The 23,364-nt window shown below is 39.6% G+C and overlaps 1 long non-coding RNA gene across 1 annotated transcript in view; it reads right to left on the reverse strand.

Moving 5' to 3' along the window:
* LOC110286196 overlaps window positions 1–21,453 on the reverse strand; it is a 72,206-nt gene extending 50,753 nt beyond the window's left edge. Inside the window, exons 1-3 of the long non-coding RNA XR_003835720.1 lie at window positions 21,275–21,453; window positions 19,126–19,225; window positions 16,595–16,684 (exon numbers count right to left, since the gene is read on the reverse strand). This is a non-coding gene — a long non-coding RNA (uncharacterized LOC110286196). The remainder of the gene's footprint in view (window positions 1–16,594; window positions 16,685–19,125; window positions 19,226–21,274) is intronic.
* Between the last annotated feature and the right edge of the window lie 1,911 nt (window positions 21,454–23,364).

The raw sequence follows: 23,364 nt of genomic DNA on the forward strand, positions 1-23,364 counted from the left end.
TTGTACAAAGCCCAAGTCTAAGTGGATAAAGGAACTCCACATAAAACCAGAGACACTGAAACTTATAGAGGAGAAAGTAGGCATAAGCCTCAAAGATATGGGCACAGGGGAAAAATTCCTGAACAGAACACCAATGGCTTGTGCTGTAAGATCGAGAATTGACAAATGGGAACTTATAAAATTGCAAAGCTTCTGTAAAGCAAAAGAAACTGTCAATAAGACAAAAAGGCCACCAACAGATTGGGAAAGGATCTTTACCAATCCTAAATCTGATAGGGGACTAATATCCAACATATACAATGAATTCAAGAAGCTGGGCTCCAGAAAATCAAATAAACTATTTAAAAGTGGGGTACAGAGCTAAACAATAAATTCTGAAATGAGGAACACTGAATGGCTGAGAAGCACTTGAAAAAAATGTTCAACATCATTAATCATCAGGGAAATGCAAATCAAAACAACCCTGAGATTCCACCTCACACGAGTCAGAATGACTAAGATCAAAAATTAGGTGACAGCAGATGCTGGTGAGGATGTGGTGAAAGAGGAACACTCCTCCATTGTTGATGGGATTGCAAGATTGTACAACCACTCTGGAAATCAGTCTGGTGTCTCCTCAGAAAATTGGACATAGTACTACTGGAGGATCCCGCAATACCACTCCTGGGCATATATTCAGAAGATGTTCCAACTTGTAATAAGGACACATGCTCCACTCTGTTCATAGTAGCCTTATTTATAATAGCCAGAAGCTGGGGAAAAAAAAACCCTGATGTCCCTCAACAGAAGAATGGATACAGAAAATGTGGTACATTTACACAATGGAGTACTACTCAGCAATTAAAAACAATGAATTTATGAAATTCTTAGGCAAATGGATGCATCTGGAGGATATCATCCTGAGTGAGGTAACCCAATCACAAAAGAACACACATGGTATGCACTCACTGATAAGTGGATATTCCCCAGAAACTTAGAATACTCAAGATTCAATTGGCAAAACACAAAAAACTCAAGAAGAAGGAAGACCAAAGTGTGGATACTTTGTTCCTTCTTTAAATGGGGAATAAAATACCCATGGAAGGAGTTACAGAGACACAGTTCAGAGAAGAGCCTGAAGGAATGACCATCCAGATCCCACTTGGGGATCCATCCTCTCCGAAAATCCCCTATACCCTCCCACCTCCCTGCTCCCCAACCCACCCACTCCTGCTTCCTGGCCCTGGCATTCCCCTGTATTGGGGCATATAATCTTCGCAAGACCTAGGGGCCTCTCTTTCCAATGATGTTCGACTAGGCCATCTTCTGCTACATATGCAGCTAGAGACATGAGCTCTGGAGGTAGTTAGTTTATATTGTTGTTCCTCCTATAGGGTTGCAGACCCCTTCAGCTCCTTGGGTACTTTCTCATTTTTTTTATTATTATTTAGAAATCCCCCCACCCTTTTTTTTTTTTTTTTNTTTTTTTTNNNGACAGAGTCTCTCTGTGTAGCCCTGGCTGTCCTGGCACTCACTTTGTAGACCAGGCTNGCCTCGAACTCAGAAATCAGCCTGCCTCTGCCTCCCAAGTGCTGGGATTAAAGGTGTGCGCCACTAAATTCCCAGTGTATGTGCGCGTATTTGTGTGTGTGTGTGTGTGTTTGTGAGTGTGTGTGTGTATGGAACACAGATAACCTGCGCCAGGTATCTTTCTCAACTGTTGTGCACTTTAGTTTTTCAGACAGAGTCTCTCACTGAACCTGGAACAGCTAAGCTGTCTGGCCAATGAGTTCCAGGGATCTACCTGTCTCCACCATCCCAATATCCAGTATTTTGTTTCCAGATTTTGGAACCTGGATCTAGGGATTTCATATAAGGTCCCAAATAGTTATTATGTCCTTTTTAGAATGGTTTATACTGAGAGTATAGTTCAGTGATTGAGGGCTTGCATAGAAGTATGAGACACTAGGTCATTTCCAAAAACACAGCAAAAAATAAAGAGGATTTAATAAGTGTAACCTACAAATTCAGCCCATCTTTTCTTTCACAATTAAAAAATCCACAGCACTATGTACATTTGAGTTAAAAAACTAAAAAAAGTAAAGTTTCATCCAAATAGCAGCACCAAAATAGCACACTCAATTACATGGCAGAATTACATCTCAGGAGGGAACCAGCATTTGCTAGCAGTCTGTCTATCACAGTATGTCAGGCAAAATGCACACTTCCCACACATTGTTCCCTCCATTTCAGAGGCAGCAAGTGCCTGTGGACAGAGCCCCATTTCAAGATCAGAATCTGGATTCAAAAACAACCAGTGTGGGCCAGGTGTAATGCAAGCACACACAGGTTAGTGAGCAGAGCTGAGGCTAAGCCCAGGAATTTTTTTCTTTTTCTTTTTCTTTTTCTTTTTTTTTATTGGGTATTTATTTCATTTACATTTCCAATGNTATCCCAAAAGTCCCCCACAGGCTCCCCCACCCACCCACTCCAACTTCTTGGCCCTGGCATTCTCCTGTACTGAGGCATATAAAGTTTGCACGACCAATGGACCTCTCTTTCCACTGATGGCCTACTAGGCCATCTTCTGATTCATATGCAGCTAGAGACATGAGCTCCGGGGGATACTGGTTAGTTCATATTGTTGTTCCACCTATAGGGTTGCAGACCCCTTTAGCTCCTTGGGTACTTTCTCCAGGAATTTAAAGCCAGCCTGGGGTGACATATTGAGACCTTGCCTCAAAACAAACCAACTGGACAGCTTATTTTGTATTGGTTACTGTGTATGTGTACCTGTTCATAGTTATGTGTGTTTACACACTCAAACAAATGTGTAGTGGCTAGATGTCAATGTTTAGTGCTTTCCTGAGTCTGTTCCCTTCTTATCTTTTCAGACAGGGTCTCTCAGTAACTGTAAGAGCATGAAAATTCAGCTAGGCTGGTTGGATAGCATGCCTCTTTAATCTGCCTCTCTCGCATTGGGATCACAGGCATATGTGACCACATCCAGCTTGTTATGTGGATACTGAAGATTGTAGTTACACAGCAATCATTTTAGTGAGGAAACATCTGTTAGGCCTCAATTTTCATTTTATTTATTATTAGTAGTATATGTATATATAAGTACATGATGGTGTATGTGTAAAGGCTAGAGGATAACCTTGGGGATTCGACTCTCTTTTTCCTTTACATGGGTTCGAGGATCAAACTCAAGTCCAGGCTTGCATGTCCAGCACCTTTACTGCTAAGTTATCTTGCTAGCCTTTACTTCTAATTTTGGAAAATAGTTTTGCTATGTAGTTCAGATTAGCCATGAACTCACCATCCTCTTGCTTTATTACCCCAAGTGTTATTACAGATGCATGTCACTACACTCTCAGATATCACTCAATTATACTTTGATTTTCTGCCTCTAATTATTGTATCCCCCCTCCCAGGTAGCAGATGAAATTATTACTTTAACTACTGCATTTCCTGATTTATATTGAATCCTCCTCACATCCTCTTTTCTTGGCCAAATGGCATATCTCAGATAGCTTTTGGTTCAGCACCATTTTTGCCAGATAAAACTCTGAAACAATCAGTGGGCTACTTATGGTAATAATTACAGAGACCCCTAACAACACGAGGGAATACACAATGTAAAATTTAAATAGTGGGCCACTGATTACAGCCAGGGGAAACTACAACATACCCATGCACAGAACAGTAAAAGAGATTATGAAATAGAATCAAGAATTTGCTGGAATTAATCTTATGTTGTCCTTTCTTCTAAGTATATCAGAGTCATACTGTCTCAACTACATATACGTTTGTCTTCAAATTCAAATTGCAGTGTGGAACACTTTGTAAAATACAGCTTTAGACCATATAAACTGTGAGCATGCCTTAGCAAAAGTGCAAATACCACACCTCAGAATTTTCTTTTTTATTGTGCAATAAAACCTCAGTGGCATTGGTTACCAGTGGCTTGACCTTGTGGAAGCTAACTACTCTGTAGTGTTTCCTCATCCATAAAAGGATTTACTATCTACTTCTTAACCCATTTAGCACATTAAGCAAGGCAATAGAGAGAGAGCACCTGACTCATAATCTTTCTTTGATGATATTTAATATCAGAGAAAACAGATGTAATCATATCTCTTAGAGGAAGGACATCAATGAGGCATTAACTAGGGATAATAGTCAAAGCAATTTAAGATCCTCAGCAGTTCTTACACTCAGACAGGAGGGCTGTGAAAGCACAGACAGCTTTTAAAGACCCTTATAATTACACTGAGCCCATGTATGGTATCTAGGATAATGTCTTTTTAAAAGGAGAACTCAGTCTTCTTTAGGAAGAGGGAAGTGCTGTTATCAGAACAGCAGAAGGGCCATAAGAGAGAAAGAAAGAGAACCCTAATATTTTAACACTAAAGAATTTTGGGGAGGGGGTCCTTGATCAAAACTGTGTAAGTGCTGTGAACGCCTATTAATCCTAAAACTCCTGGGATGCTGAGGCATGAGGAGCACATATTCAAGGCAGTCCTGAGTTATGTAGATGCTGGCTTAAATAGAAACAAAAACTATTAAGTAACTACACAAATCAGGGTCTCACAGGAGCTTTAGTGGTGGCTTTGTCTGGAAGCAGCCCTTGTTACCTCTTTATGTCAGTTAGACTTTCTAAGCTGCATCTTTGAAGAGAAAAAAAAATGCAAAATATGATTCCACATTTCAGTGGTTTCCAAGAGACAGCTCATTGAATCTTGTCAACTGGACTACGAAAAAAAAAAAACAACAAAAAACTTAAGGTGTGAATGAAAGTCAAGGTGTGTATATATATAATTGAAATACCCTTGGGCCATTTTCACATCTTGCTTTTGTCAGTGACAGAACAAATAGATGGCTGCTGTTGATAAGGACTGAATCATTAAGCCTAATGATAATGTTTTTACAGCTTTCTGTTTAAAAAGAGACTTCACACATGAAGAGGTTCTAATTGATCCCCACAGCAGCAGCAGCACTGAAACAAAAGACTGTTATAACTAGTCCATCCCTTGTCCAGTTGAAGAAACTAAGGCTTCTAGAAGTGGAAGATAGGTGCTGGTGAGTTGGGTCAGCAGTTAAGAGCACTTGCTTTTCCCATGTTTGATTCCCAACACCTACATGACAGCTCACAAGAGTCTGTAACTCCACTTCCAGAGACTCTGACCAGGCCATCTTTTGGCCTCTGCAGGCACCAGATACATATATGATGCACAGACATATATACAGGCAAAACACCCAAACAGAAAATAAAATATACGTTTATCAAATTGTATCTTATATCTTGGGTATCCTAAGTTTTGGGCTAATATCCACTTATCAGTGAATACATATTGTGTGAGTTCTTTTGTGATTGTGTTATTTCACTCAAGATGATGCCCTCCAAGTCCATCCATTTGGCTAGGAATTTCATAAATTCATTCTTTTTAATAGCTGAGTAGTACTCCATTGTGTAAATGTACCATAATTTCTGTATCCATTCCTCTGTTGAGGGACATCTGGGTTCTTTCCAGCTTCTGGCTATTATAAATAGGGCTGCTATGAACATAGTGGAGCATGTGTCCTTTTTACCGGTTGGGACATCTTCTGGATATATGCCCAGGAGAGGTATTGCTGGATCCTCTGGTAGTACTATGTCCAATTTTCTGAGGAACCGCCAGACTGATTTCCAGAGTGGTTGTACAAGCTTGCAATCCCACCAACAATGGAGGAGTGTTCCTCTTTCTCCACATCCTCGCCAGAATGGGAATGGGTGGGTAGGGAAGTGGGGGGCGCTATGGGGGACTTTTGGGATAGCATTGGAAATGTAATTGAGGAAAATATGTAATAAAAATATTAAAAATCAAAAAAAAAAGAAAAGAAAATATACAAAAAGAGTGGAGGATTTGCCAAAGATCCCACAGCAGATGAATAAAAAGCCCAGGACTTGAATCTGAATACTCAAAATTTATTAGACATCCATATACCCTGCCTTGTTTCCCACTAGCATCTCACAAAATTTAAATAAATTAAAGAAATTAATTGGTATACTAATACTTTCTGATTTGATACTGACAATATATTTTCTTGAAATCCCAAAATGACCTTAATTTCCAAGTGATATATGGTTCACTGAAATCTGAAAGACTAAGCTAGGATTAGGAATCAGCCAGTCATTTGACCTACATAGAAGTGTATATCAAAAATAGAAGCCAAAAATTCCTTCCAATCTTCAGTTTAACACAATGCATTACTCACATGTGTAGCAATGCTACTGTAAACAACCCTCTGTCTACCAGTCTAAAAGTATAGTGTATACATCTATGTACAATATCATACTTTGCTACATCACCTTGCTTCATATAAGGTAGCTAATGTTTACAAAAATGACTAAAGTCACCTAATAACATATTTCTCGGAAATTACTTCATAAATCAACAAATATATGGGTGTATATCATCTTGAAGCAGCAGCAGCCCCTTTCAGGTAAAAAGGCTTATGGGAAGCAGAGTCAAAAACTCAAACACAGAACCTCCACCAATTCTGAACATTTCTTATCCTGGACAACTCTTGCCCAGTCTCAAATAAAATACTGAAATGCTTAACAGCCAGGTGTTGTACTATGTGTTCCAGAAACTGAGACAGAAGGATCTCCAGTTTGAGCCCAGCCAGAACTGCACAGCAAGATCCCATCTCAAGACAGAAAGTAATAATAATTGCTCCTCAACAATGAAGTGGTTCAAATTTAAGTGATCTGAAGGGCATATGCTTGGCTTTGCACGCATGCAAATCATGCACATTGCCTATTAGTGGTACTTATTCTCAGGAGCAAATTCAGATCCCAAAAGGGAGGGTTTGTAATGACAGTCATGCCTCATTTTACTACTAAGGAGAATAAATGCATGTGATAAGAAATCTATCAGCTGGCAAGTGCCTTCATTACCAGCTTCTACCTATAAAGGCTTTCTAGACAAATTAAAACTGGGAAACTGAAAATCATGTAAAGAAAATATTTTGAAGAGAAGCATACCGTCTAATTCATCCTATTTTCCTCCTTTAGAAATACTGTAATGAGTCAGCAGGTGCTTAACTACCAAAATTACATTTTATCACGAAGCTAGAAACTGTTTAATATTTAAACAGAAGAGTCAGGGACAGATAAGAACATGCAAATTGCATATATTAGGAAACTGCATATCCCATCTGACAGTTATGCAGAAAAATCCTATGAGGTTGATATGAAACTACAGAAACACTCAAAGACACAAATACCAGGAAAAAAAAAAAACTTTCTGAGGCTACCAGATAATTCTACTTCCTTCCTTCCTGGGCATATGGGAATTCCAGGCTCACACTGTTGTCTGCCAAGAAAAGGAAAGATTTGCAGTAAATCTTCCCTTTTGCCTAGAATGAATGAGGCTTTATGATACACAAGGGCTAAGGTGAGGTACTAGGGAGACAGTTTGCAAAATACTGCTTTGCAAGCATGGGGACATGCATTTAATCCCTAGAAGCCTGTCTTTTTTAAAGGTGTGATAGTATGTGGAAATGGACAGATCCCTGGGGTTCACTGGCTGACCAACTTAGAAAATTCTAGGCCAGTAAGAGACCCTGTCTTCCACAGTTAAACACTGGGTGGAACCATGGGAACCCTGCAGAAGAGAAGGAAGAAGGATTGTAGGAGACAGAGGGGATGAAGACACCACGAGAACACAGTCGACAGAATCATCTAATAGGGCTCAGAGACTGAGGCAGCAAATACACTGTCTATATGGGACTGAACTAGGTCCTCGGCATGTACCTTACAGCTGTGTAGCTTGGTGTTCTTGTGAGAGTAGGAAGTATCTTTGACTCTTTTGTCTGTGCCAGGGACCCTTTTTCTCTCACTTAGTTGCCTCATCCAACCTTAATATGAGGGTTTGTGCCTAGTCTTGTTGTATCTTGTTGGGCCATGTTTTGTGGATTAGCCTCCCTAGGAGGCGAAGAAAGAGTTGATCTAGGGAAGAGGAGAGGTGGGACAAGAGATTGGGAGAAGTGGAAGGAGGGAAAACTGCTAAAAAAAAAAGTCTGAGCTATTAGGCTAGAGATGTTACTATGAGTGTTTCCCCCCCCCCCCCAAGTCAATGATTAATTGAAAGAATCCAATAGTATGTGGGCAGGAGGCTACAAAAAGGTAGCAATGACTCTGCCACGGTGTATAAATGTCATCCAAAGTACAAAAGTGCAAGCCTCACTATATTCACCCAATAGAAGAAAAGGAGGACATTCTATAGGATGACATAATTTGAAACTAGTTTGGTTCCTTTAGGAACAATTGTTAGTGTTAGTGCATCAGAAATAAAATATAACTGATATTTATGATGCTGGCACTGGGATGTGAGACAAGGTTTTTTTTGTTTTTTTGTTTTTTGTTTTTTGTTTTTTTTCATGAGTCCTAGTAATCAACTCAGGTCCTTATGTCAGCACAGCAGTTTACCAACTGAGGTTATCATCGCTATAACCATGTTTGGAATCCCAGTAGTAGTTTTATACTGACATATTAAAAAATACAGCATTAAAACCAACATTTTTAGAAACAGGAGAGACTTTGGAGATCAGATTATAACCATGTGTGAGAAATGGTAATAGCGAAGTCCAGAGCAATAAATGTGATGCTCAGCAGACAAGCCAACTCAATAGCCACAGATACAGCCTCAGAACTAAACCTATTCCCAGAAAACCATCACATGGACAATTACACAGCACCAATGGAGGGGGTGAAACGTACTGCAAGTATTGTTAATCAGGAATAGGAGTTCCAAACATGCAAACCATCCTTAATATTATCTAATGTAGTGTTCAAATTATAGGACAGTTATTAGCATGTACTCCATCTTAAGTGTATATTTTTAAATCTCTATGTAAGAGCCAACAGTATGCTAATCTTCCTCAGTATTAACAAAGGTGCCTTCTGAATCTACTACCTTCATCTAGTAATCTCATTACTATTCTCTTATAGTTACCTTTAAGGAAGACTGTGGTAGATAAGAGACTATTAATGATAAAACTAAATTGCTAATCTCTGATAAAATTTAATCCTGATCCTCTATGAATGGACCAACAAATAGCACTCCATTTTCTCATAGCTATTTACTAGAATTTTGAGATACTGCTGTGGTATAGCTATCTTAGAGGTATAACATGATCACTGCCATCATGCAGGAAGAGACTGTTGTGGTGATCTACAAAATGCCCTGGCCTCTAACTCATGACAATGAAAAAGTAGAACACATCTATGGTTATGACAAATGAGTAACCTGACACTCCACTAAGAATCCATTCAACACTCCCTCCTGCCTACCCCAACTTGTGTCTGATCTTGGGGTATATAAGATTATATATATATGGTAGAAGGTTAACTGACTGTGGGAAAACACTAACAGATGTATGTGTGTGTGTGTGTGTGTGTGTGTGTGTGTTTGATTGGTTACCTATGAAGTAACTGTCCTTTTTATTTTTCAGATGCACAAAACGCATTCTATTGATGCCCTTTCTGTGGTGAAAAAACATTTCCTTACATACCCTCACCTCTAGGAAAAATAAGGCGCAATTACAAAAGAAATTGATATAAAGATGGAAACTATACAGACAATCATCTGTGCAGAATACATATTGCATATGTGTACCTACAGACCACACAAGTAAGTGTCAGTAGGTACATATACATCATATATGCATATCAATAAATATAACTTAAAAAGAGTTCTGATTATATAACATGTTAAAGTGCTCTTTCAGAAAAGTACAGCATAGAACCCACAAATACTATTTTGATTAATACCCTGTTTCCAGTCTATTAAACTACTTTGATTTCACTTGTTACACTTATCAACTAAAACACTGATCTTTCAACTGAATTATTGTGATCCTCTAAATGGACGTGTGGAGACTTATGATTCCATAAATTTTTGTTCTTTGGAAAAAAATGGAATTAAAAGCATAATACATGAAAAAATTATAAAGATTGGAGATGCAGTTCATTTAACATACTGCTTGCCTAATTGGCATGCACAAAGCCCTGGGTTAGATATCCAGAACATATAAACTAACCATAATGATGCCTGTCTATAGTACCAGTACTCAGGAGATTGACCCAGGAAAGATCAGTTCAAAGTCATCCAAAGCTTCATAGCAAAGTCTGAGGGCAGCTGAGAACAGAGATCCTATCTTGAAAGCAAACATTATTTTGTTAATGTAAGTTACAATTCTTTTGTTGGTATTTGTGACAAAGTCTCACTATAACTTAAATTAGACTTATGACTTTCCTGCCTCCACCTCCAGAGTTCCGGGATTACACCACCATACTCTCATGCCATGATTAAAATTCCACATGCATTCACAAGCAACACAGTGTGTGATTTGGGTAGAATTATAGGCTGTGGATTATTTTGGCTCCTGCTATGCCAGTGGTGAGTAGTGGAGTCACTACCTACAGCCGAAAAGCCTAGTAGCCCTCCCTCTATGTGCCTCTCATTCCTTTATGCCTTTTGATGGCATCCATTATCCATCTACATCTCTACAATTGGTAGAAATGGGTGTGGATGAGGTAAATGTTATATGTGGTTTTTGTTTTCATTTTTCTGAGACAGGATTTCTCTATGTAGCCTAGGCTGACCACAAAACCATGATCCTTCCATGTCTACCACCCTATTGTTTGGATTATTGTCTTGTACCACCATGCCCAGTCTTTTATCTGTAATACAGGCCGAATCAACAGCACTCTCAACATGCAAGGTAGTCCTGTACCATTGAGCTATATCCCAGTCCAGTATCTGATTTCTTTAACTACTTCCAATAATTCTACTAAAGTATACAGATAAGTACAGAAGCGAAGTCCTAGAAGAAACTATCCAGGGGTAGTTTACTCTCTGCAAAACTATTATGCACTTCATGTATACTTTAGCATATTATGCTGGTAGATCTATGCAGACTTCCTAGTCCTCAAAAGTATTCTTGAATGGGGATCAGACAAATCAGGAACATATAAACTCATGCTGTCAAGTTTCAGCAGTTTCTACAGACTAGAAAATACACAAAAGTTTAAGGTAAGTAAACTACTAACATCAGCAGATATTTTCATACCAGTAAACCTTTCCCTGACATTCTCCGAGGAGATAACTTTTAAATCAAATTCAAGAAAGCAAATCAATGGCCTATATTAGAGGGCACTCAACCACAGAAAAGTTCTCAGGACTGCCCACTAGCTTCCAGAATGTAGAGGCAAGAAGAGAGCTGGTGCAAAGTTATGCCATACTAAGGAACTCCTTCCCCATACCATGGCATTAATGGTATTCCACTTCATCCTGGGACATCAAGGCCAAAAAGGCACATTTTTGTATATGTTTCACATCAAAAGATGAGAATTTGAAAGTAGGGCCATCTTGAGCTGAATTTAAACCCACGGGTCAGGTCAAAATTGTTCATGATGCTAGTAAAATAGTGAAGTAAAACACCTGGCCCCAGCCTGGTCTAATCTCTTAGTCTTATACCTGATATTGATTGCAGGTTTCTTGCAACATGATTGCATTCCCCTTCATCAGGAGAGTCAATCTATTTTCTCACTTTTATCAGCACTATCTTTGCCTAACAGACTTCATTCAGACAGCAGTAATGTCTTTCAAGTCTAGATTTCATGCCCAAGGAAGTCTTTTATGCCTTGGTATGATCTTTAAACCTTGAGTATGGACAAGCATGGTTATAGACTAGAAAACATGTGGCTGGAACAAGTAGTTGAGGCAAAAAAAAAGAGCCATCTTCCAAATCACTCAAGTCACAGATGAACATCAAAAAATAGGCCCAGCTCCAAAACTCCCAGCCTCTGCAGCCTAATTAAATTGCCCACTCTTAAAATCAGGATCTAATTAAGTGATTCTAAAATTACTAACTAAACTCAGTAGTTTGATGATCTGCTTAAGCAGTAAAATCTAACTCAGATCATAAATTATGGATTCTTCATCAAAATATGAATTAGGCCTTCAATATTTCAAGGACTGACCAGATGGTTACTGGAGATGAAAAATTAACTTGGAATTCCAGTGATTTCTTCTAACCACACAAATAGGTAGCGCTAACAAGATCTATGTCCAAAAAGGCCATATTACAATGGTGTGGCATCACACATCTATAATCATATCACTTAAGAGAGGCAGGAAGATGATGAGTTCAAGGCCAGGATGAGCTACATTCCAGGTAAAACCTTGACTTCAAAAAAAGGTCCCACGTGAGGAGGTTTTCAAAAGCCAAACACAATTTTGACAAGGTACTTTCTAGCATACTTGCCAAACAGACATAATCTGGATTCCTTCTCCAGCAGAAGGAAAGGAAGACAAAGTAGAAGGGAGAGTGAGAACAAAAACAGAGATGCGAAGCAAAGATACAAGAAAGAACTCAAGGAGTGTTCTAGGAATGGCAAACAGATGAAGTGTAGAGAGCAAATGATGGAAGGCAAATTCTGAAGGGTCGTACATCTTGCTGTGGAATTTGAATCCGTCTTGTAGGACTTGAGTGCTACAAATTGTCCTAAGGGAAAAAATGGACTAATTAGATCTGTTTTAAGAAACCTGATAAGAAGTGGAAGATGGGTTAATGGACAGAGTCCAACTCAGGGGCAGGGGGGCAGCTGGAAAGCAGTTACTACACTCGAAAAGGGTCCATAAGCAAGGGCAAGAAGACATCTTTATAAGATGCTTCAGAGGAGTGAAGTTTGAGACTTGACAACCAACTAAGTATGGGCTGGGAGGGTGAGGAAAGTTGTATGGGAAGATAAGGAGCCATGACAAGTCTCTACTTTGGAACCATAGAAGCATGGTAAGTACATTAATTAAGGAAGAACAGAAGAGTAGACTAAAGGGAATCCCTAGGCACATCCCTAGGGACACAGATAAGAGGCCATTAATGAATGATCCACTTCCAGACCCAGAGTAGGGAAACTGATAGAAGGACATCTTTTTTTTTTATGTTGCATGGTCGAATTTTACTGTTTTGTTTTCTTTTAAAGATAGGGTCTCATCCAGGTAGTGGTGGCACATTGCCTTTAATCGCAACACACAGGAGGCAAAAAAGCAGGTGGATCTCTGAGTTCGAGGCCAGCTACAGAGTGAGTTCCAGGATAGCCAGGGCTACACAGAGAAACCATGATTCAAAACAAACAAACAAACAAAAAAACCACAAAATGATAGGGTCTCATTATACAGCTCAGGCTGGCCTCAAACTTCTGAATTGCATGCCTTGACCTCTTTAATGCTAGAATTTGGGGAATTATCTTAAGAACATTGGGGGGGGGCAGTTCAAAATATGAGAGTGAAGGTATGAATGCAGAATATTCAGAGAAAGATAAAGATGCAGAAAACAAAATGCTAAAAGATGACAAAATACTGGGGTGGGAGGGCCAACTAAAATCTCAGGGACTAAAGAAAAGTAACTCTAAACATCAGTGATGGTGATTAGGAACAGAGGGAAACCTTGAGGCATCTACTTTGCTCATTCTCTTCTGTAGCTGTCAGTCTTCCCCTTGGGTTCCTCCCACTTAACCAGGTCCTAAATATATCAATGACATTAATGCAGACTACATGAGTAACAGTGTCTAGGTCCAGGCAAATATCGATCATTTTAAATAGTTTTATTTTGGTTTTGAGATATAGCCTCACACATTAGACCAGACTTGTCTCAAACTTGGGCTAATCCTCCTGTTTCTGCCTCAGAAACACTGGAATTATAAATACACTCAACAGACCAAGAAAGGTGGTGAGGTATATACAAGTTTTAAAAACACCTTTATTCCACCTACTACAAAAATGACTATCAGCTTTGATATTTGTGGCACATACTTGAAATGTGCTTATATAAGTTTAACATTCTAAATCCATAATCTGAATGCTACAAAATCTGAAGAACTTTATTCCTGATCTCACTTTGTGACACAATCAAAACAAAGACAAAGTAAAAACAATATTTAAAATTACAACCAAGCAGTATGGATAATTTATATAAATATAAATGAGACCCATGCTTAAACTTGGGTCCCATTAGATAGGGACAAATATTGTAAAATCTAAAAGATCCAACGTACTTCTGGACTCAAGCATCTCAGATAAAGGTCTACTTAACTCTATAGCTAGCGTAAGAAGACATCTACTGAATAAATTTTCTTCATGTGCCCTTTGCAATTAAAAAAGAACTTAAAAATAAAAAGTCCTGAGTTTTGGGGGTCTATAGCCAGATCCTGATGACACCAGTTAAAAAAAAAAACAACAGAAAACAAACAAGCAAACAAACAAAACCAGACTTAGGGGGTGTGGCCTCTGTGTAGCAGGGGGTAGTAATGGGAACACACTCTGCTGGAACAAGCTTGCCACTTCAAAAGATTGTCACCTGTTAATCCAAGAACTCCACTAGAGGAATCTCAACACTAAACAAAGAATTCCTCTTGATGACCTGCCAGCTGACATCCAGATCTTCCTATCACAGGTGGTCATATCTAATGAGATGCTTTAAAAGCAATACAAGGCCATCATGGTGATGCATGCTGGTAAACCTGGCATTAAGGAAACTAGGGCAGAAGAATTGGCTGAAGTTAGAAGCAAGCCCAGGACTATACTGCCAGTCTTTGTTTCAAGAAATAAAATTTAAAAATAAAAAGAACGCTGAAGTAGGCAAAGATTTTCTAGGTAGAACAAAAAGGCAATAACCATAAAAGAAAAAAAGTAAGTGGACTTTATTAAAAATATCAAAAGACATGTTAAGAATAAAAAGACAAACCACAGGTTGGAAGAAAAAGTTGGTTTTGGTTTTGGTTTTGGTTTTACGTCTAAAACAGGGTCTCACTAGTGGCTCAGGCTGTACTTGAACTAACAATATTCCAGTCAACATCTCCTGAGTGATAGGATTGCAGGTGACTACAACCAAACCCAGAAATGCTAATACATATACACTGACAATGGACTCACATGAAAAATAATATATTTCTAACAATAAAATAAGGGTTTTCAAAAGTGAGTAAATAGTTGGACATGGTGCTTCATGACTTTAATTTTAGCATTTGAGAGTCTAGGGCAAGAAAATTACCAGTTGGACAGTTGGAGGTCAACCTGAGCTATATACCAAGTGCAGGGCCAGCCTGTGCGACTGCCTTAAAAACAAAACAAAACAAAACAAAACAAAACAAAACAAAAAAGGAGCAGAAGATTTGAACAGCACTCAAAAAGGATATAAAAATGTCAATGGTATCTTTACCATTCAGCATGACCATTCAACAAGAATGGATTTTAAACTCACAAGGATCACCTCACAGTAATTAGAATGGGTACTACTCAGTAGAGGGGGGCGGGACAGAAATGAACAAGTTTTGGTCAGGCTGTAGAGAAATCAGAACCTTCATGCTACTGTCAGCAGTGTAAAAATGGGTCTAAAACACAGCACAAACCGTATAGCAGTTCCTTAAAACAATAAAAATAAATTCTTCCAGACACTCTACCTTGTCTCTCTGTCTCTCTGTGTGTGTATGCGTGCATGTATGTGTGTGTATTGAAAGTACTGAAAATAGAGTCTTAAGGAGAATATCTGTACCTTTATGTATACGGCAGCATTATTCACAACGGCCAAAAGATGGCACTAGTCAAGAGTCTGTGGACAAGTAAATGGATATTATTTTACATACACACACAGAATAGAAAAGTTCCAATGTGGGCAGACCTTGAAGCAGCATTCTAACTGAAATAAGATGACAATAACTGAGATCACTTTAGATTCTACTCACGAAGCACCTACAGTGGTAAATTCATAGAAACTAGCATGTTGGTTACTATATTAGCAAGGGGGTATAAGGCATTTTATTTTATCAGAGCTTTGGTTTTCTTGTGAATAGTAGAAATACATATGTAACAATGTGAACAAACCAAATGTTAGTAACTACATACTAGAAAATAGGTTAAATAATAATTTGCATGTATATATATTTTTTAACCACAATTTTAAAGTATGTATTTTTAAACCTACAAAAATATAACTGTGCTCTTATCAAACATAAGTAAAGATCAAATAAAAATTATGTGTGACTACAGCTTCCTGGTTAGAAATTTGAGGATCACTTTAGCTCAAGCATTATAGACCAGCCTTAGCAATAAAGAATACAGAGAGAGCATTTCTCAAAAAAATAAAAAAGTATCACTTAAAATGTAGAGAGGAACTAGAATTTTTTACATGGCACTAGTAGAATTTTAGTTGGTATTACCACTTTGGAAAACTTTTGGCAACATCTACTAAAGATCAATCTATGAGTATCACATTCTATCCTATGTTTATGTCAGGAGAACTGAGTAGAAATGTGCACCAAAGGAAATAAGCAAGAACGTTCAAAGATGCTTCATTCATTTTAGCCAAATCCTGGATACTACCCAAAGATGTAACAAAAAACAAGTAAATTATTACTCAATGTATTCAAGGGATCAACTAATTGCCTGTGAAACAAGACATACACCAGAGAGTTCCTATTGTGTGATATTATTGATATAGATCTTAAAACCAGATCAAAGCAGTAGATTGAGTTTTATTATTGTTTAATGGCAATTTAGTTTACCTTCATGATGGAATCAAGATGAATAGTGAATAGATTGGACATGAACTCTTCTTAAGTGCTGGAAAGGTACTAGGCTTGATCTGTCACAGGCTGAATAGAAACAGGAAACATTAAATGAGCAGTATACTTTAGATTAATTCACTTTGTCCTTTTACTACATGTTTGCTATTCCTCAAAGGTAAATTATTTGTAAAACATCTCAGGTCTTTCAATCAGGAGTCTCTGATCTAAAAGCCAACAAATTATAACCTTAATTTTTTTTAACCTTCTTTAGGTTTGGACCCTATTCTACTAGGACTTCCCAGTTTCCTAATACACCTGTTTCCTGTTCCCTTTCCTAAAAGCACTCTTTATCTATTGGGTCTTTTTAGAATTGCCTGGTTTTCTTTGATCTAGTCTATACTTGGAATGTATACTTCCTATTTGCTTTTCACTGGTGAAATGTCCAATTTAACAATGTTTCCTTTTTCCGGTTTTTTTTTTGGGGGGGGGGGTGGTTTTTTGAGACAGGGCTTCCCTGGTAGCCCTACCTGTCCCGGAACTTGCTCTATAGACCAAGCCTGCCTTTGACTCCCAAGTGCTGGAAGTAAAGGGTGTGCTACCACTCCCTGCCCTGGTGCTTTGTTTAGTTTTGTTTTGTTTTGAGACGGAGTTTCAGTACATAGCACAGATTTCACCTGCTACTGCTTCCTGAGAGTTAGGATTAAAATCATACACCACTATGACAGTCATGGCCTTTTTAATTTTCAAAAACATCACAGAATTTTATTTTAGATTCCCATTAGCTCATGGTCACCTTCCCCCAACTAGAAAAGCATAATGTCAAAAATCACAAGACTGGAGATGGTCAGGGTTAGAACATTTACCTGGTATGAATTCAAGGCCCTGAGTTCCATTCCTAGCAGCACCCCATGCCCAGAAAATATGTATATGTATGTGTGTGTGTACGTGTCTGTGTGTGTGAGAGAGAGACAGACAGAGACAGACAGAGACAGACAGAGACAAAAAGAGTCTATATATTATAAGGTGTTATCAAACTTTGGAGTGGTTCATACCTATGTCAAGTTAGGTCCTGCCACCTACCCTCAAAAAGCCAGTTAAAAGAGCCAAATTAAACGTGGGAAGCAAAAGGGGCAAATGTATCTAATGCAGCCACAATGGGAACAAGGACAAGGAGACTCACTATCCCCCAAGCCAGTCAAGGTCCTAATGCAAAATCAAAGTTTAAATATAGGCCCAAGGATTTACCTATCTAAGCAGTCTTGATCAAGGTATGGTCTCACCTACCAATGACCCATCATGATCTGGACTGAAAGGTGTTCTGAAAAATTGCTATAACTGTGTGAAATCTCTTTCGCAGAGATAATCTATCCCTCTAGCTGATGGCTTTTTCTTCTTCTTCTTCTTGGGGAAATTTCCATTTCTTCAGGGTCTATTCTTTCAATAGTCCCACAATCAGATTGAGACACACATTGTCTCTTTAGAATATCTTGAATTCTGCAGTCAGGTTACAGTGTTCTCACACTCCAGTATTTGATATGGCATCCTTCTCATACCTATACTTTCTACCCGCTATCTACCTATGTGAGAAGAGAAACGTTCATTCTATTTATAAAGGGATATTTTATTGCCTAACTGTAAACAGTCAGTTAGCACATGTAACAACAGCTTTTACTTCGGAAAAGAAAAGAATAATAATAATAAAGGTAATGTCTTCTCCATCTCCCTTGGCTCCTTCCATTAGTAATGATGTGGATATTAAAGAGCTTCATATGCAAAATCTTACACTGTAATAATAATCAGAGACAAATCCTTCTGCTCTTACAATTTTGCAAACTTGATTGCCTTTGCATTGCATATAACATGCCTGTATTTTAGTCAAAGGGATGAATTGCTGGGCTGAAAAAGCAGCCAGATAATAATTGCAAAGCAACGAGAAGGTTCTAAACACAGAGAAGCTAGTGTGAAAAAAACTTCCTGGGCCGAGCTAAGTGGTGGAGTGCTTGCCTAGCACGCACAAAGCCCCAGCATAAACCAGGAGAGGTACACACATATAATGTCAGTACTTGGGAGGCAGAGGTAGAGAATGTGAAGTACAAAGAAGCCTTGTGACGTAGCCATATTCTGATCAATGTGATATAGAATTAACAGCAGTAGTTCTAATATTGGCTCAACATGACAAGTCAGAAATGTAATTAAAAAAAAAAAGAAGTGTGGAGCAGCTGGCAGATAAACGTTTTAAAAAGAAATGATCAGATCACTCTTTAAAATATACCATTTGGATACAATGGAAAAATAACACCTCTTTTAGAATAGTAAACTGGAATAACCTGGCATGCTGCATATTTTTATTTAAATGCACTATCTGAGATAGATAATTAGTCTTACTTTTTCCTCTGAGAGCACCTTGAAATAGGTTTCACTTCAAAAAAGTCTATAGAAATGTCAAAATATTTAGCATAAAAACAAATGGGTTAGCACTATTGAAATGAAATAATTATAAAGCCAGATAGATGAATTGTCCTACATACCTGTGGTTTTTTGGATTCTTGTGTTTGCTTACTCATATACATTCAACTCTTAATTTCCCGAAACCACATCTTTAGAAGCTTTTGGCTTCAACACTGCCACCTGTAGACATAAACGAGAAATAAATCCTGTATTATTCATCAGCAATGCATCTTTCCTGGGCATCTAACAGAGAAAATGGAAGGGAAAGTGAAAAAATATTTGCTCCAAAAGAGCCAAGTGTTCTTTCTCTCCAAGTAACATACCTAAGTCATTTCCTCCCACAATGGTTTGATAAAGAAGTTGCTTAGAAACTGAAATGTTCCTAAGTCCCAGGTCATCAACTAAATGGCCTTCTCCCCAGTTCATTGAGAGAGAGAGAGAGAGAGAGAGAGAGAGAGAGAGAGAGAGAGAGCATTCAGGAAGGTTGAGAAGGAAAATGACCAAATATTTGAGACCATCCTGGGCTATCGGGTTCCAGACTAGCCTAGGAATAAAACAAACAAACAAACAAACAAACAAAAAACAAAAACAAAAAAAGAGGGAGAGTAGGGAGATGGGGTTGAAAGGGAGAGATCAAGGGAGGAGAAGAAGAATAAGGGGAGGGGGAGAGAGAGAAAACACATGCCAGCATAACTTAACAGCCATTTCAAGACCTACCTTTTTAAATTACAAAACAATTTGCCCTGTATGATAATCTGGGGATAAAGAATTCCATAAATTAACCAGATAAAAAGAGATAACGGACCCAAGCTAGGGTTATTTCATCAAAAGGTCATAAGATGACTATTTAAAAACTATAATTCCAGTCTGAACAGAGCTTAGTTCAATCTAAATAGATTTTTGGTGGGTTGTCTTCATCATAGTGCTCTGGCCCTTATTTGAATACAAATCCTAAAAGATCTTCTCTACACCCTATTGATTAAAATCCCCTTCTCATAAGCAATCACCAGAATCCAAGCAACCATAAGATAAAAGAAGGATTTGAGTCGGAGAGAAAGATAAAGACAAACCTTGGAATTCTGGAGTTAATTGAAAATAAGAGGAAGCACCTTCCCCAACAGCTGCGTTGCAGAGCTGGACTTCATCTGATCACCACAGTCTTCCCAAGACAAGTGGCCTTAAGCCAAAGACACTAGAAGCACTTCCCGCGCCCACCGCTTGTAGACAGCAGAAGACCCTGCAGAAGCCTGGCTTGCTACCTCGCCAAGCCCATGCTTTTTTACCTACACCAGAGATGCACCCCACTTACCCATAATTTACTTTAAAGCCTGAAAGCTTGTTTTGTTTATAGAAGCTACGCAAATCCTGGAAACTCAAGTCTCCTTGGGACACTCGCCTCCTCCTTTCTAGGACCTGTACGTGTACGTACACACACGCGCGCGCACACACACACACACACACACGCACACACACACGCACACACACACACACACGACCAAAACCTTCTCCCTTTACTTCCCAATCCCGGACGTGCGCTGAGCCATCTCAAAGACCTTTTTGAGTACCTGCCAAGGACCAATACTGTTCCCACATGCCTCCAAGAAGCCCTCGTGCAAAAGTGCACGAGCTCCCAAGGCTTGTGTGCACAGCCAGCCCTCGGAGGGAAGTTCTGCACACCCAAAATCCCAGCCCCCACCCTAGCTCGGACAGCAGGAGGGAGCCCCCGGGTGTGGCATGGCGCTGGCACACAATACTCTAGCAACTCTAGCTTTCCCCGCACTCCCTGGTCAACCATGCCACTAGTTTCTCCTCACCCAGTCCCTCTGGTTCCTGCCGGCCAGGAGCAGGAGCGTCCTCGTGGCTGTTGGATGGGAATCAGGAAGATTGGAAAGACAGGCAACTACCACCCAGATCGCTAGTGGGTCGCAGTCTCCAGAAGCTGCATGGGTGTTCAGTTCCTTACGAAGGAGACGAAGTGAGGACAACCCCAAGAGACCAGAAGGAGCGAATCCTACAGGAGGCAGTCCTCCCGCACCTCTCCTCCACCTAGCCTGAGCGACCGTCCAAGCCTGCACCCTACGGGGCCCAGAACACTCCTCTAGCAATGGGACCTGGCCAGCTCTCATCCCCGTTGGCCATAGCAGCCCTGCTTCCCAGGCCGCGGCAACCCCAGAAGCGGGTAGTGCGCCACTGTTGCTGGGGGAAGTGGGGGGCGGATGGTGGACCTACCTGAACGTGGAGTGCACCCTCCGCGCCCTGTCTCCAGAAGCTGGAGAAGGCAATGTTGAATTGGTTGCGGTACCCCACACGTGGCCTCACTTCCTTACAGAAGTGGACAGAGCTTCCCTAGAGCTAGAGGACTGACTGGTCCTTCACCTAGCTCTTGCTCACAGGTTCTGTTACTGGGTCCGCACTCGCCCAACCCGAGCCTTCATCCCCGCCCCTTTCCCGCCACCCGCGCAGCACTGTTCTGCGCTCCGCCCCCGCCCGCCCGCCCATCGCTGCGGGGACTGGCTCTGAGCTGCCTACCCTGAGCCTGGCGGTGCAGTTCCGGGGTTCCAGGTCCAGGAAGACTCCGGGGCGGCCCTGGGATAGCCCGGACTCCTGCCCTCCTAACCCTCCAGTACCCATCCGGCCTCCTAGGCCTTGGGCACTGCATGCTCTGCCCTGTTCTTCCGCAGTCTTTTCACTCCAAGCCAGGCACCTTCCACCACCAGTTGGGTTACTGCCTCATGCTTTTGTGGGAAGCTGGGCCTGAGTAGGTCGTGCAGCAGGAGTGAGGGGTGGGGATTAGGGGGTTGGGAATCAAGTAAAGAGGAGTAGAATGAGCCTGTGAGAAGAGGCAAAGAAATAAACCTGCCAACTGCCTAGGGAAGGATGCAAGTTGCAGCCTGCTTCATGTTTCTGTTACATTAACTACCTGGATATGCTGCCGTCCTCATAGCCCCATAGCCCCAGTAATGTTCAGAGAAAATCTAACGATTTCCATACTAATTGATTTGGGGCTCCTGCTCTCTCTCTCTCTCTCTCTCTCTCTCTCTCTCTCTCTCTCTCTCTCTCTCTGTGTGTGTGTGTGTGTGTCTGTCTGTCTGTCTGTCTGTGTACATGTGTGCGTGTGATGGCAGAAGACAACAGGCTCTCCCTTTGTATTTTAAAGTTGCATTTCTTATATGTATTACATATGCCACGTTTCTCAATTTAAAAAAACAAAATATAAATAACAGAACAACTATGTTTTACAGAAACAGAACCAATGTATATGTGTTATTTAAACCCACTGTAATTATATTAATTGGCTTGATTTAAAGTATATATTTGAAATATTTTCTTAAACAGGCTCAGAATTTTGAAATTACCAACCCCAGAGATTTCCTCTTTAGTTATAAAAAGTCTGTTTCATGGAGATTACTGAATGCCATTATATAGGAAAATTAATTCTTTTCTTCCAGGTTAATTGTATGTTTAGATCTGGCAAAGCATGAAATTGTTTTTAAAGCCAAGAAAAACTAAGATTCCCACTAAATTTCTAATGATGGGATAGCTGATCTGATAGCTTTTATTTTATTTTTTCCTCCTTCAGGCAAACATCCCTTCTTTTTTTCCTCTTTTTTTCCTCTTCCTTTTCTCCCCACCAAAATTTTCCCTCAAACATAACATGTTTTTAAGCATGTGTGTTCTTAAACAAGATAGGAAAATTCATGATCATTCACTATCAAAATCCATCTGAATTTCATGATGCTGAATTTTCAACCCAGACTATAGTCATTCACTTAGCCTAATTCTTGGGAACCCGAGGTTTTTTCTGTTCTAATTGTTTTGAAACTGGGTCTGACTGTTTACCCATCCTGGCTTTGAACTCTGGGTTCTCCTGCTCCTGAGAGAACCAATAATTGGTTTGTTTGTTTGTTTGTTGCTTGTTTGTTTTTGTTTTTGCTTTTTCAAGTTTCCTCCTACTGTGAATCCAAACTAAGTTAATTAAATTGATTAATGGAATATATTATTACTATACATGTTTCTGGGTAAATCAGGACCATGTGAATGATAAACTGTCCTAAAGAAGAGAAACTGAAGTGAAGAAAACTGTCTTTAGAAAAAACATGGATGCTCCCCTTTTTGTGGAAAGCATGACAAATGCCAGTGATTAAGCAAAGAGTGACTGCTGCCTCTTCCCTCTTCTTTCTTCCAGTTTGAGCTAGGCCTCCATTTATCTCTTTTGATCATCATAATAAAAATAAAATAATTCAACATTCTGGTGACATTGATTAGTAAATTAGAAATTTGAAAATGCTTTATTACCTAATTAATCCAAGTAAATGCCT

Source organism: Mus caroli, chromosome X (assembly GCF_900094665.2).
Source record: "Mus caroli chromosome X, CAROLI_EIJ_v1.1, whole genome shotgun sequence".
Lineage (NCBI taxonomy): Eukaryota > Metazoa > Chordata > Mammalia > Rodentia > Muridae > Mus > Mus caroli.